The sequence below is a fragment of the Scyliorhinus torazame genome, chromosome 28, assembly GCF_047496885.1.
Source record: "Scyliorhinus torazame isolate Kashiwa2021f chromosome 28, sScyTor2.1, whole genome shotgun sequence".
Lineage (NCBI taxonomy): Eukaryota > Metazoa > Chordata > Chondrichthyes > Carcharhiniformes > Scyliorhinidae > Scyliorhinus > Scyliorhinus torazame.
In genome coordinates this window covers 16,707,246-16,720,860 of record NC_092734.1, presented here as the reverse complement: position 1 = coordinate 16,720,860, position 13,615 = coordinate 16,707,246, and the positions used below count along the sequence as shown (strand labels likewise).

Below are 13,615 nucleotides of genomic sequence, written 5' to 3'. Positions count from 1 at the left end.
CATCAATCCTTGGCATCGCATCTTTGCGCATTTCCCGTCTTGTACTGAAGCTATCGTACTCTCCTGCCAGCTATGACATTGACGCAGCTTATTTTCCACCATCGTGCCTTCTCAAGCTGAACTGTAGACACCTCTCTTGCCCAACTAACTCAGCTTCCTAATTTGTCCCAAGTCTAAAGATAGAATCAAGACACCAGTGGTTTTACAATGGAGAAGGACGATGTACTTCTTGTCTGCTCCAGTTTTGTCATATTTATGTCACATAGGGGCAGCACGGTGGCGCAGTGAGTTAGCCCTGTTGCCAAACGGCACTGAGGTCCCAGGTTCGATCCCGGCCCTGGGTCACTGTCCATGTGGAGTTTGCACATTCTCCCTGTGTCTGCGTGGGTCTCACCCCCACAACCCAAAGATGTGCAGGTTAGGTGATTGGCCACAATAAATTGCCCCTTAATTGGAAAAAATGAATTGGGTACTCTAAATTTTAAAAAAAATATGTTTATGTCACCTATTTTGTCAACATTTTCTCATTAATTCCTCCACCCACATTTATAATGGATCTGCCTGTGCAAACGTCTGCCTTTTTTTCAACTAAAGGTTTTGTATCTGTGTCCCTCTGCCCCCCCCCCCCCCCCCCCCCCTCCCGTTATCCCACACTCTATCTTGGTCTTGGACCCCCCCACCCCTCTCTCTGTATGACATCATGGGAAATTGGTTTAGTGTATCTGTGAAATCAACAGGAACATTTCTCACTGTCCTTCTTCACCCCTTGGTAAGTTGGCATCTTCCCCAAGAGCAGGAGTCGGGAATTTCCGAAGATCCGTCAATGCCAGAGGCTTCCTTTCACAATTAACCGTTGACTGATTTCATCATTTGTGCATTTGCATCACCTTTCCAGCGAAACCATCTGAGCAGTGATCTGAAAGGGACCCGCCAGGTTATTTGGAGCCCCCCTCAAACCCTAAAACAAGTAGTGACAGAAGGGTTTTGACTTTGTGAAAGCAGATTTTGGTGCTGGCCGATAGGATTTGCGTGGTCCATGGCCTATTGTTGCAAACAAGGACTTGCTGTTTGATGTGATCCGCTGGCCGGTGGGCCAAACATATGTATGTCCCTCCGGGCGTTCGCAAAGGGCAGAGTACAGATCCTACCCAACCAGCCAGGCTTGGCATCTTGAGTGTCCCAACATTAGACGTGATTCCGCATCTGGACAAGGCTTGCTAAGCAATCCTGATTGTGCTAAGAATTACACTGAAAAACAATCCCGATGATCAGTCGGGATTGCAGTGTGACTCTTGCGCATGCAAGCTACACCTATTCAGACACAGGGCCCTGTGCTTTGCAGATAGAAAGAGCATGTCCAGCCATTGCACTTGTTTCAACTAAACAAAGCTTGGGGGGCAGCCATTCTCTAATTAATTCCCCATGACAATACCGTGACCAATCAGAGGGGACCTGCTTGGTTTGAGTTTGAATAAAAGCTGGGCAGTTAACTGTTCCCTAGTACATTTTCCATGGTAATGCCTCTATCAGTCAGAATTCACTTGTCAACCAACCACTCTCTTCTCATGCAGTATAAATAGTTGTTCCCTTTACTATTGGTATTCTTGCGACCAGACCTGATGAATGCAAGGTGAAAAGCTTTGACAGCATGGCTCTGTTTGAGAGCAATGCTCAAATTCTGTACGAGCAAACCACTACTGTACTGCTCCCCGGGCCGAGTCCTGACTCTAAATGTGAGACATCAGCTAATTTGTATTTGGTGGAATTTGTAAAATGTGTTTTACAACTAGTTCATTCATCTGTGTTTACCAAGGTGTTGGGAATACTTCCCATTGCAGACATTCATTGTCAGCGTCGAGCTCTGTCAGACCAGATAAAAGCACAGCTAGATGCAGAATACAACTAACTCCTTCTACTTTGCTTCTCGGAAGCCTTCAAAGAGCACCCACTGTTGTGCCAGGGGCACACCTCCCATGGAAGTGGCGACCATGGGGCTGTTTTGAGATTCTGACCTGTGTCCACATGGAACTCACTTCATGTAGGGACCTCGCCGTCAAAGAAAATGTCCATGTCTTGGGGTTGGATTTGAACTCCTGTTTGAGGGGTGAAAAGTCAGTCTGACTCACTGCATAAGCCAGCCACAAGCCCCTTCCTCCAGTGATTGTTTCTGTGACTGGGTTAGGAATTGTGACGCAGCGCATGTTGGTCGTGGCAAGGGCAGCACGGTGGCGCAGTGGGTTAGCACTGCAGCCTCACGGTGCCGAGGTCCCAGGTTCGGTCCCGGCTCTGGGTCACTGCCGTGTGGAGTTTGCACATTCTCCCCGTGTTTGCGTGGGTTTCGCCCCACAACCCAAAAGATGTGCAGGGTAGGTGGATTGAACACACTAAATTGCCCCTTAATTGGAACAAAACTGAATTGGGTATTCCAAATTAATTTTTAAAAATGGTATATTTGCCAAGCTAAGTGGGAGGGCATGAGGAGCTTCAGTACAATGGGCACAGCAGGTGTCACGCGGTGCCATCAGCTGTTTGTTTTGTGACTCATTAAAGGCGTGTGTAATCTGGTTAACTGCCTCATCTTGGTTACGTCTGGGAGTAAATGGTTTTACAATTCCAATGTGCCATTTAATGTCTTGCTTCCACTCCAACGCAGAAGGGGGCCCAGCCCATGTGACCTCTGATCTCGCACAGTCCCCGTGAATTCAGCGGTGGCTTGGGGTTGGCAGAAGCTAACCATGGCAGGCTGCTTTCCAGCTGGCACAGAGTCGGATGTTTGGCAGGGGTCCTGGTGCTGAATTGGGCCCACTCCTGAAAGTGCCTGCCGTGTACCCTCCTCCGGCTCTGCGTACACAGCAGCTCTCCGACCAGAGCGTAGCTACTCCTTCCAGCTTCCCGTGTCGTTGAGTGGTGCGTAGGCACACCGGGTAAAACCAGCTCGCTGGGGTCGAGTATCGAGTTCTCAGTGTATCCACTGTGTGTCGCTGCTGAGTCTGACCTGCTGTCCTTCCATTGGTAGCAGGCCTCATCACTGGGTGCACGTGGAGCATGTTCGCGACGGGCATTGTAAATCTCCACAACCCCTTTCGAGTGAGGGAGCTTCTCCTCATCTCTGCCCTAAAAGGTGGCCTCCATTAAATAATAATCTTTATTAGTGTCACAAGTAGGCTTACATTAACACTGCAATGAAGTCACTGTGAAAAGCCCCTAGTCGCCACACTCGGGGACACGGAGGGAGAATTCAGAATTCTCAGCTGGTGCAGGAATTGAACCCGCGCTGCTGGCCTTGTTCTGCATCGCAAACCAGCTGTCTAGCCCACTGAGCTAAACCAGCTCCATTGTAGACACACCAGCGGGAGAAGACATTCCCCCCAGCACCGACTCTGTAAAGATACTTCAGAATCATTGTGTAGCCTTTCACTCTTCTCCCCTCACAGGACAATCCCCTCCTTCCAGGAATCGACCGTGGGTGTATTGGAATTGTGGGGCAGGCTTGACGGGCCGAATGGTCGCCCCCTGCTCCTATTTCTTATAACTTTCTGTCAAATTCAACGGAATTGTCAATTCTGGTCCTGGCCTATACTGTGGGTCTGGAGTCACGTACATGCCACACCAGATAAGGGTTCCGTCTTCCCTTTTCCCGAGGTCGCTAGCAAACCAGATGGGTTTTTACAACAATCCAGCTGTTTCATGGTCACCGTTACTGAGACTATCCTTTTTGTTTGGGAAAGATTGAACTCCAGATTGATTCAATTAATTGGATCTGAATTCCCCGCTTGCTGTGGTGGGGTCTGAACCTGCATCTCCAGATCCTCGGCCCATGCCTCGGGGTTGCTAGTCAAATAATGTAACCACTACGCTGCTGTACTTTATTAGTAACTTTATTTATGTGGCTTTGCTTTCCACCATAAATCTGCTGTAGTTGTCACTTTGTAAATCATTACACTGGATTATAGCAGTCGCTGACTCTCAGAATCCAGGTAGTGTGTTTCTGCTGCCTTGCGTGTCACGCTGTGTCTCAAAACCAGGAGCGCAGATATTGAGTTTCACGTTTGCTTTTTTTTTCTTCTTCCTGTTACTCTCCAGTAAACAGTAATTAGTGGAAAGTGGGTACCATTGAAACCGTTAATACACGCTGTCAAAACCTATCACTATTTTTCTCATTTTGAAAGCGAAATCTTTCCAGGGAATGAAGTTTGCTCTGTGAAAGCAAATTCGAACCACGAAGCCCCAGAAGCAATGATGATCAAATGTCTTTGTGCTGCCCTCCCCTGCCTGCGAGCTGGACCGTGCAGGGACTACAGGAATGCTGTGCAGCGGGCCCCACACAACTGGCGGGCGGCCAGTTGTGCATCGGTGACATTGTGGCCTGTCTCCACATTGATACTCCCTCTTTTTAGCTGATCTCCCAGGTGAAGTGCTGCAGTCTCCTTCTGCCCCCTCCCGCACTCGCCCCCGGCATCTCAAAGCAGAGCAAACGCAGTGTTTCTCCTACATGGCACAGTGGTTAACACTGCTGCCTCACAGCGCCAGGGTCCCGGGTTCGATTCCGGCCTCGGGCGACCGTCTGTGTGGAGTTTGCACGTTCTGCCCATGTGACTGCGTGGGTTTCCTCCCACGGTCCAAAGATGTGCCGGTTAGGTGGATTGCCCATGATAGATTGCCCCTTAGTGCCCAGAGAGGGTAGGGCGGAGTGAATGGGGGAGTGAATGGGTGCTCTTTCGGAGAGTCAGTGCAGACTCGATGGGCCGAATGGCCTCCTTCTGCCCGGTACGGATTCTATGTGGGATTATTGTTGCTCTGTAGACAAACACACAGGCAGCAGAGTGCCACATACGGCACTGAGAGAAAGTGATCAGTTGATCTGTTTTTAATTGGTGCTTGAGGGATGAATGGTGGCCAAGACATTCGGAAAACAGCCCAACCCTTTGTCACGGCCATTGGAACTTTCCAACTGCACAGGCAGAGGGGACCTTGGTTTAATATCTGATCCAAAAGACAATATGTACGGCAGTGCAGCGTTCATTCAGTACGGCACTGACACATTGGCCTTGACTATGGAATCATAGAATTTACAGTACAGAAGGAGGTCATTCGGCCCATCGAGTCTGCACCGGCGCTTGGAAAGAGCACCCTACTTAAGCCCACACCTCAAACCTATCCCAGTGACCTCACATAATCTTTTTTAGACACTAAGGGCAATTTATCATGGCCAATCCACCTAACCTGCACGCCTTTGGACTGTGGGAGGAAGCCGGAGCACCCGGAGGAAACGCACGCACACACTGGGAGAACGTGCAGACTCTACACAGACCGTGAACCAAGCCGGGAATCAAACCCGGGACCCTGGAGCTGTGAAGCAACAGTGCTAACCATTGTGCTACTGTGCTGCCCTCCAGTTGTGAGAGTGTGATTCGAAACCACCAATTTTCTACCCAAGAGGAAAGTGCTATTACTGGACCCAAGATGTTCCCATCTTACTTTCTTGTTTATTTTGCGCTCTGCTTGTCTTCTGGGGGGGGGATTCACTACTCTGCGTTCTATTGGTGCAAGTGGATGGTCAGTGTTCGAAGGTTATTTGACTCTGTGGTGCATCACAGTTGAGTTTTAACCTGTCCTCACCTGACAGGAGTCGGGGGACAAATGATGCCTCGCAGATATAACCTTTCCTCCTCCCCCTCCCTCACCCAGGGCCACTGAGCCCCTCTGTGGCTCTCTGACCTATTGCCATCAGCACGGTAGCTTGGCAGTGGAAAGTGATACCCGCCTGTTCTGTAAGCCTCAACTGAGTGAGCCAGTGATGGGAATCTCCCTTGCTGTCCCCGTTTTATAATTACCCCCCATCCCGCACACACCACCTTCTCCAACTATGCCCAACACTGTTGGGGAAACTCTGTAAGTGATCCTCTAATTGTGTTTGTATTCTGCTCTGTACAACTGCTACTTCTCTAGTTCCCAGTTCACTTCCTCCTTCAGACTTGCGCCCTCAGCAAAGATTTGCCCAAATCTTTGGTGTTTACTAATCATTTACGCAAAGCAGTCCTGCAAAATAACCATATCGCACGGAGGTTGATCATGTAACCATTCTTTTTTAAATCTAAACTAATCGGCCATTCTTTTTTAAATCTAAACTAATCGGCCTCAATGTCATGCCCCATTCTGACTGCAGAAAGTAAAACTGCGTTGTGCAGGTGACAGGGATGCATTTAAAAAGAAGTTAGAGAAGCGTGGAAGAAAGACAGGAAAGGGGCGGGGGGGGGGGGAGAGAGAGAGAGAAAAGGGAGGGGGGCTATGTTGATGGGGTGAGATGACGTTTGATGGGAGGAGGTTTCAGTGGGAATGAGAACTGGTATGTTCCAATTGGCCTCATAATCCGAGAGTCTTTGTGGTGGTAATGGGCAAATGCACAAGCCGAACGCCGACAGTGCAGAAGGAGGCCATTCGGCCCGTCAAGTCTGCACCGACCCTCCAACAGAGCACCCTACCTAGAGCCCAATCCCCCACCCTATCCCCGTAACCTCACCTAACCGTTGGACACTAAGGGGCAATTTCAAAGAAAACACAGCAATGGTTTTGCATTGTGAAGGCCTGACATTTCAGCTCCCGTGGGATGAAAGCATCCGAGATCTTTAGAATCTGTGTCGTCCGTGTATTCTAATTGGTTGCAGTTAATTTTCGAAAAAGGCCGTTCTATTGGGTATTTTTTTGAAAGTGAAAATCCCTCTTAGGCATTGCTTGGCAGGCTGCTTAATATCTGCCTGCTGCTGCCTGCGAGTGGGCCCAAGGGGGGAGCTGTGGTTAATGGAGACGCATGTTGGAAACCAACCCGTCGGAGGTCCAAACAACTTCATGAACTCGGCGATTGCAGCATCAAGACAGAATCAAAGTTCTGAACATTTGCTTCCAGCTTTCTGTCTATCTTGTAGGGGGAAAAAAAAATCACTGGGCTGTTGAAATAGGAATGCTTCACTCTCTCTTCCTTTTGAACCACCAAAATGCAAGTCCTAATTTGGCCTTCTGAAGGTCTCCCGTTGATCAATATCCTCGATAATGAAAGGCTCGGGGGATATTTACAGTTATTGTGGCAGCATTTTGAAGTTCTCTTTTGTTGAAATTTAATCCCAATTGCAAATTGTCCTCTCGCAAATCCTGAATGCCCTTCACCTCGCCGTGAGGACGGCGTTCTCCTCTGGTAGTCTAGTACTTGTTGGGTGTCACTGACTATTTACAATGGTTGTTAACTGTTTAGGATTGCCCCTGCGTCCACTCACCTCGCAAACGGAATGGCCATTATATCATGGCCTGCATTTATTGCCCATCTCTAATTACCCTTGAGAATTGCCCTTGTTTCAGGATTTTGACCCAGCGACAGTGAAGGAACAGTGATTATCGTTCCAAGTCAGGATAGTGTGTGGCTTGAAGGAGAACCAGTAGGTGGTTGTGTTTCCATGCATCTGCTGCCCGTGTCTTTCTAGGTGGTAGAGGTTGCCGCTTTGGAAGGCGCTGTCAGAGGACAGTTCCTGAAGGGCATCTTGTAGATGGAACACACGGTTGCCACTGTGTGTCGGCGGTGGAGGGAGGGAAGGCGATAAATGGGGTGCCAGTAAGCGGGCTGCATTGTCCTGGGTGGTGACAGGGTCATAGATGTCTACAGCGCAGAAAAGACCATTCGGCCCATCGCATCCATCATGCACCGATTAAAAACAACCACCTAAGGTGGCATGGAGGCTGCGAATGTTACAGAGGAGAGAGAGAGAGACTGAGAAAGCCAAAGAGGAGAGAGAGAGAGAGAGAGAGGCTGAATATCCGAGAGGAAAATTAGAGAGAGAGAGAGGCTGAGACTGAGAATGTTCGATAAGAGCCCAAAGGTATGCAGGTTAGGTGGGAGTACAGGATTACAGGGATAAGGCAGGGAGGGGGGGGGGTTGCACGTCAGGTGCTTTCTCGGAGGGTCGATGCACATTTGATAGGCTGAATGGACTCCTTTTGCACTCGGGGGTTTCTATGGATTCTATGGATCTGAGCACTTAATCTAAGCTGGGACTCCCGTTTACCGAGCGCGTTCCGCAGTCTTTACAAATGAGTAATTAAAGCAGACCCCACCACCCCTGCCAGCTGCATGGAAAAGGCCCCAAGCCTCAATAAAAGAAGCCTAAAGGAGTGCTGATGTCTTGACCAACATTTATTCCTCAGGCACCAGCAGTAAAATAATTATCTGGTCATTTGTCTCATTGCTACACACACTCCTCACAAGGGAGTACTCAATGAATGGCAGGACACGGGGGAGGCTCAGCAGAACAGAGGGATCTTGGGGTGCTGGTGGTCCTCAGACCCCTGGTTAATGGGGTAGTTAAGAAGGCACACGGGACACTTGCTTCATCGGTTGTGGCATAGATTTTATGATCAGGGAGGTAATGTTGGAGCTGTACAGAACAAAGAACAAAGAAATGTACAGCACAGGAACAGGCCCTTCGGCCCTCCAAGCCTGCGACGACCATGCTGCCCGACTAAACTAAAATATTCTACACTTCCTGGGTCCGTATCCCTCTATTCCCATCCTATTCATGTATTTGTCAAGATGCCCCTTAAATGTCACTATCGTCCCAGCTTCCACCACCTCCTCCGGTAGCGAGTTCCAGGCACCCACTACCCTCTGCGTAAAAAACTTGCCTCGTACAGCTACTCTAAACCTTGCCCCTCTCACCTTAAACCTATGCCCCCTAGTAATTGACCCCTCTACCCGGGGAAAAGCCTCTGACTATCCACTCTGTCTATGCCACTCATAATTTTGTATACCTCTATCAGGTCTCCCCTCAACCTCTGTCATTCCAGTGAGAACAAACCGAGTTTATTCAACCGCTCCTCATAACTAATGCCCTCCCTACCAGGCAACATTCTGGTAAATCTATTCTGCACCCTCTCTAAAGCCTCCACATCCTTCTGGTAGTGTGGCGACCAGAATTGAACACTATACTCCTATACAGGATTGTGGTTAGGTCCGAGCTGGAGGATTGTGTTCAGTTCTGGTCACCGTACTATCGGAAGGATGTGACTGCACTGGAGCGGGTGCAGAGGAGATTCACCAGGATGTTGCCTGGGGTGTGGAGCATTTGAGCTATGAAGAGAAGCTGGATCGGTTCGGGTTGTTTCTTTAGAGCTGAGAAGACTGAGAGGGGACCTGATTGAGGTGTATAAGATTATGAGGGGGCATGGACAGGGTGGAGAGGAAGCAGCTGTTCCCCTTTGTTGAAGGGTCAATAACGAGGGGGCATAATTTTAAGGTGCAAAGGTAGTTGAGGCAGGAAACCTCACAATCTTAAAAATGTACTTGGATAAGCACTTGGAATGTCCTAACGTTCAAGGCTATGGTGCTGGAAAGGAGGATTAGTGTTGGTTGGAGTAGTTTTGTTTTGTTGGTGCAGGCTTGGTGGGATGAAGGGACTTTTCTATACTGTACGATTCTGTGATTTCGGTTGCCTCATTTTTAAGTCATCTGGATTTAACATTGTGCTTTAAATGGGGCCGATATTTGCATTTAGCATTGCGGATGTGAATTAAAAATCTTTTAGCATCGGGGGCGACGCAGGGTCACATGACCCCCAATTGCCGCCATTTTGGTGTGACCTCTCGAGCGGGAGGTCAGCAGATTCCTTTTGTATTCATTTCAAATTCTATTTTGATTGCAAATATAGTAACTGAACTGAACAGGGTACGATGTTTACATGTTTTGTTCCTCCGGGTGGGAACGTTCCCCCCCAGAAAGCATTACAGTGGTTGTAACGGGAAAACGGGGATTCCGCTGAACATTGCTTAATTTAAAGTTGCACTTTTCAGGAACGCGACTGCCAATGTTGAGCAAGGAAGGAGCGGACTTGTGTTCCCTGGCTGGGTGCAGATTGGCTGCTTGTCTCTCGGCATTGCAACAGTGACTACACTTCAAAAGTATTTAGTTAAACGCAAAGCACTTTGGGACGCCCTCTTGTGAAACGTACTGTATCAACGTCAGGTCTTTGTATAATGCCCCTCTGACTCACCAAAGCCTCACCACACTGACTCTCCCCCAGGCAGTTGAAAAAAAACAATTCTTTGTTTCAGAGGGCTGGCAGTGGAGGAGTGTCGGGGGTGGGGGGGGGTTGGGGGTTGGGGGATTGGGGGTGGGGTGGGATTGGGGGATGGGGGGAGGTGGGGATTGGGGGTTGGGGGAGGTGGGGGGATTGGGGGTTGGGGAGGGGGGGATTGGGAGGTGGGGGGGATTGGGGGTTGGGGAGGGGGAGGATTGGGGGTGGGGGGGATTGGGGGAGGTGGGGATTGGGGGTTGGGGAGGTGGGGGGGATTGGGGGTTGGGGAGGGGGGGATTGGGAGGTGGGGGGGATTGGGGGTTGGGGGGGGGGATTGGGAGGCGGGGGGATTGGGGGTTGTGGGAGGTGGGGGGGATTGGGGGAGCGGGGAGGTGGGGGGGATTGGGGGTTGGGGAGGTGGGGGAGGATTGGGGTTTGGGGAGGTGGGGGGGGGTTGGGGAGGTGGGGGGTTGGGGGGATTGGGGAGGGGGGGTTGGGGGGATTGGGGAAGGTGGGAGGGATTGGGGGAGGTGGGGGGGGTTGGGGGAGGTGGGGGGATTGGGGGTTAGGGGAGGTGGGGGGGGATTGGGAGGTGGAGGGGATTGGGGGTTGGGGAGGTGGGGGGGGATTGGGGAGGTGGGATGGATTGGGGGTTGGGGGGATTGGGGAGGGGGGTTGGGGAGGGGGATTGGGGGTTGGGGAGGGGGGTTGGGGGGGGATTGGGGAAGGGGGAATTGAGAGGTGGGGGGAATTGGGAGGTGGGGGAGGTTGGGGGTTGGGGGGAGGTGGGGGGGTTGGGGGAGGTGGGGGGGGTTGGGGAGGTGGGGGGGTTGGGGGTTGGGGGAGGTGGGGGGGGTTGGGGGGGAGGTTGGGGGGGGAGATTGGGAGGTGGGGGGTTGGGGGGAGATTGGGGAGTTGGGGGGAGATTGGGGGAGGGGGGTTGGGGGGGAGATTGGGGGAGGGGGGGGGGATGGGAGAGGTGGATTGGGGTGCGGGGTGGCAGCAGCGAGGGGTGATTGGAACCGTCTTGGCTTCCTAACAGCAATTGCATTTATTGATGATGCTGGGACAAAGTGGACTGGCCGCGCATCAGATGAATTTAATCGTATTCTTTATGGCAGCTGGGCGCAGACTGCAGGATTGGAACTCCTTGCGGGGTTTATTGAATGGTTTATGCTGTAGTATGTACCCATCAAATGATCCTAGTGTAATCAGGTTAGATTGTATTCAGCATTTCCAGAAAAATGATTTGCTGTAAATCTCGGAGTGCCCGCAGCCAGTTCAGTTAATTGTATAATTTTCCTGTTTCGGTTCACCCCACAACCTGAACAGCCGTTGGACGTTAACATTTGTGTTTGCCCAGTCAGCTTTGGGGCTGTGGCCTGCTGGAGAATTAATTCCCTGACCGACCTCGTGGTAATTTGTAACTTGTTAATCGATGTGGGATAAAGGGCAATTAAGGTTATGATTCAAGCCTTTTCGTTATCCCTCTCCATTGTTCCCTCTGATTCCACTGAGAAGAGCTGACTCTCCTGATGGTCAGGATTTCAGGCGGTAGCCGAGGACCCCCATGATGCCGGGTGGCACTGTGGCCTCACGGCGCCAGGGACCTGGGTTCAGTGGCGATTGTGGGTCACTGTCTGTGCGGAGTCTGCACGTCCTCCCCGTGCCTGCGTGGGTTTCCTCCGGGCACTCTGCAAGTTTCATCCCACAGTCCCAAGATGTGCAGGTTAGGTGCGGTTACGAATTATGGGGATAGGGCGGGGGAATGTGCTGAGGTGGGGGTGATCTTTCGGAGGGGCGATGCAAACTCAATGGGCCGAATGGTCTCTTTCTGCACTGTAGGGATTGTACTACTCTCCTGGGGCCAGCACCAAGAGGTGTCACATGAAGAAAGCCAATCTAGCAGCCAATGGCCCTTAAGCCACCAGTCAAATGGCGGAAGATGTAAATGTGGTGATGCAACAGCTAAGTTTTATTCAAAGACATTTGTTTTATTCCGACACACCCTTGCAACAAGTTTATCCATTCAAAATTTTGTTTAGGGATAGGGGGAGAAAAAAATCCCTACTTTTTGTGGCCCGTGTTTAATTAGTATCGGAGCTTTGTTACTGTAATATTTCTGATACCAATTTGAGTGAGGGAGCGACAGAGACCCAGGGCAGGCTTGACACAAACCTTCAAGAAGAAAAGTCATGACATTTGGGTATGAGATTGATGGACAATCCTATGCTGCAGTCCAGTGATAATTGTCTGGATTTTGTGCTTCAGAATAACCTGTGGATTCTGCGTAACACTAACATTAATGGGGCTTGAAGCACTGTGTTGATGTTGGGCACTAACTTGGAACTCTTCAATAAAGTCTGCACCTTCTGATGAAGGATCGTATTTCGAACTGGTCACATCACATCCTGCTGGGATGCTTTGAGAAGTGCAGTGTGTGTGTTTGAGCGAGCATGTCCAGGTGGCCCCTTGGTTCAAGTCTTGGAAATCTGTTTCAGACACGCAGTCGGAGATGAATGGGGAAGTGGGGTAGCTCCCCTTTCTGCAAGAGGTGAGGACTTTTGCAAAGTACAACTCGACAAACCTGGCCACTTTGCAGCACATCCAGACCTCAACAACAATAATCATCTTTATTAGTGTCGCAAGTAGGCTTACATTAACGCTGCAATGAAGTTACTGTGAGCAGCCCCTAGTCGCCACATTCCGGCGCCTGCTCGGGTACACGGAGGGAGAATTCCGAATGTCCAATTCACCTAACAAGCATGTCTTTCGGGACTGAGGAAACGGGAGCGCCCGGAGGAAACCACGCAGACACGGGGAGAACGTGCAGACTCCGCACAGACAGTGACCCAGCGGGAATCGAACCTGGGACCCTGGCGCTGTGAAGCAACAGTGCTAACCAACGGTGCTGAGACCATTTGCCGACACCCATGTGGAATATCGCAAGGCAGACCAGGGAAAAGGCATACTGTTTTGTATAGCGCAGTGGCTGTATTTCCTGCCTGAACCATCGGGGCAGTCAGAGCAAGTTCTGTGCCGTATGCCACAGTGCGAGCTTCAAAGGTGCCGAGAAAGTCAAAAGACAATCAACGCCTTCCCTTCCACATGAACCAATTGTGCGTCGCGTTTTGCCACAAACAGCAATGTGGGGACAACCTGTTTTTGTGTTGCTGATGAAGAGTCTAATATTGGCCAGGACACCAGGGATAATTATTCTGCTCTTTGACAGAAAGCCACGGGACCTTTGACATCCAGTTGTGCGGGTGGCCAGGGGTGGGGGGGGGGGGGGGGGGCTCATTTTATCGCTACAGCTTCCTAAAGATGGCAGCTCCAACGGTGTGGCGCTCCCCACCCCCGACAGCGCAGTGCTCCCTCAGTACTGCGCCGGAGAATCTGCCTGGATTGCGTGCTGAAGTCTCTGAAGAGGGTGGATGAATTGAAATGAAATGTGAGCAACTCCGCGGATAATAAAAAATCAATTTGACTGTTTTTCTTGTAATTGAAGAGACTGATACGTCGTTAATGTTGGTAATACAGTGTCCATCCAATCACACATT

The 13,615-nt window shown here is 50.5% G+C and overlaps 1 protein-coding gene across 8 annotated transcripts in view; it reads left to right on the top strand.

Annotated features, from left to right (window-relative positions):
* Positions 1–13,615, top strand: part of zmiz1a (zinc finger, MIZ-type containing 1a) — a 1,215,152-nt gene that overhangs the window by 17,667 nt on the left and 1,183,870 nt on the right. The window lies entirely within an intron of this gene.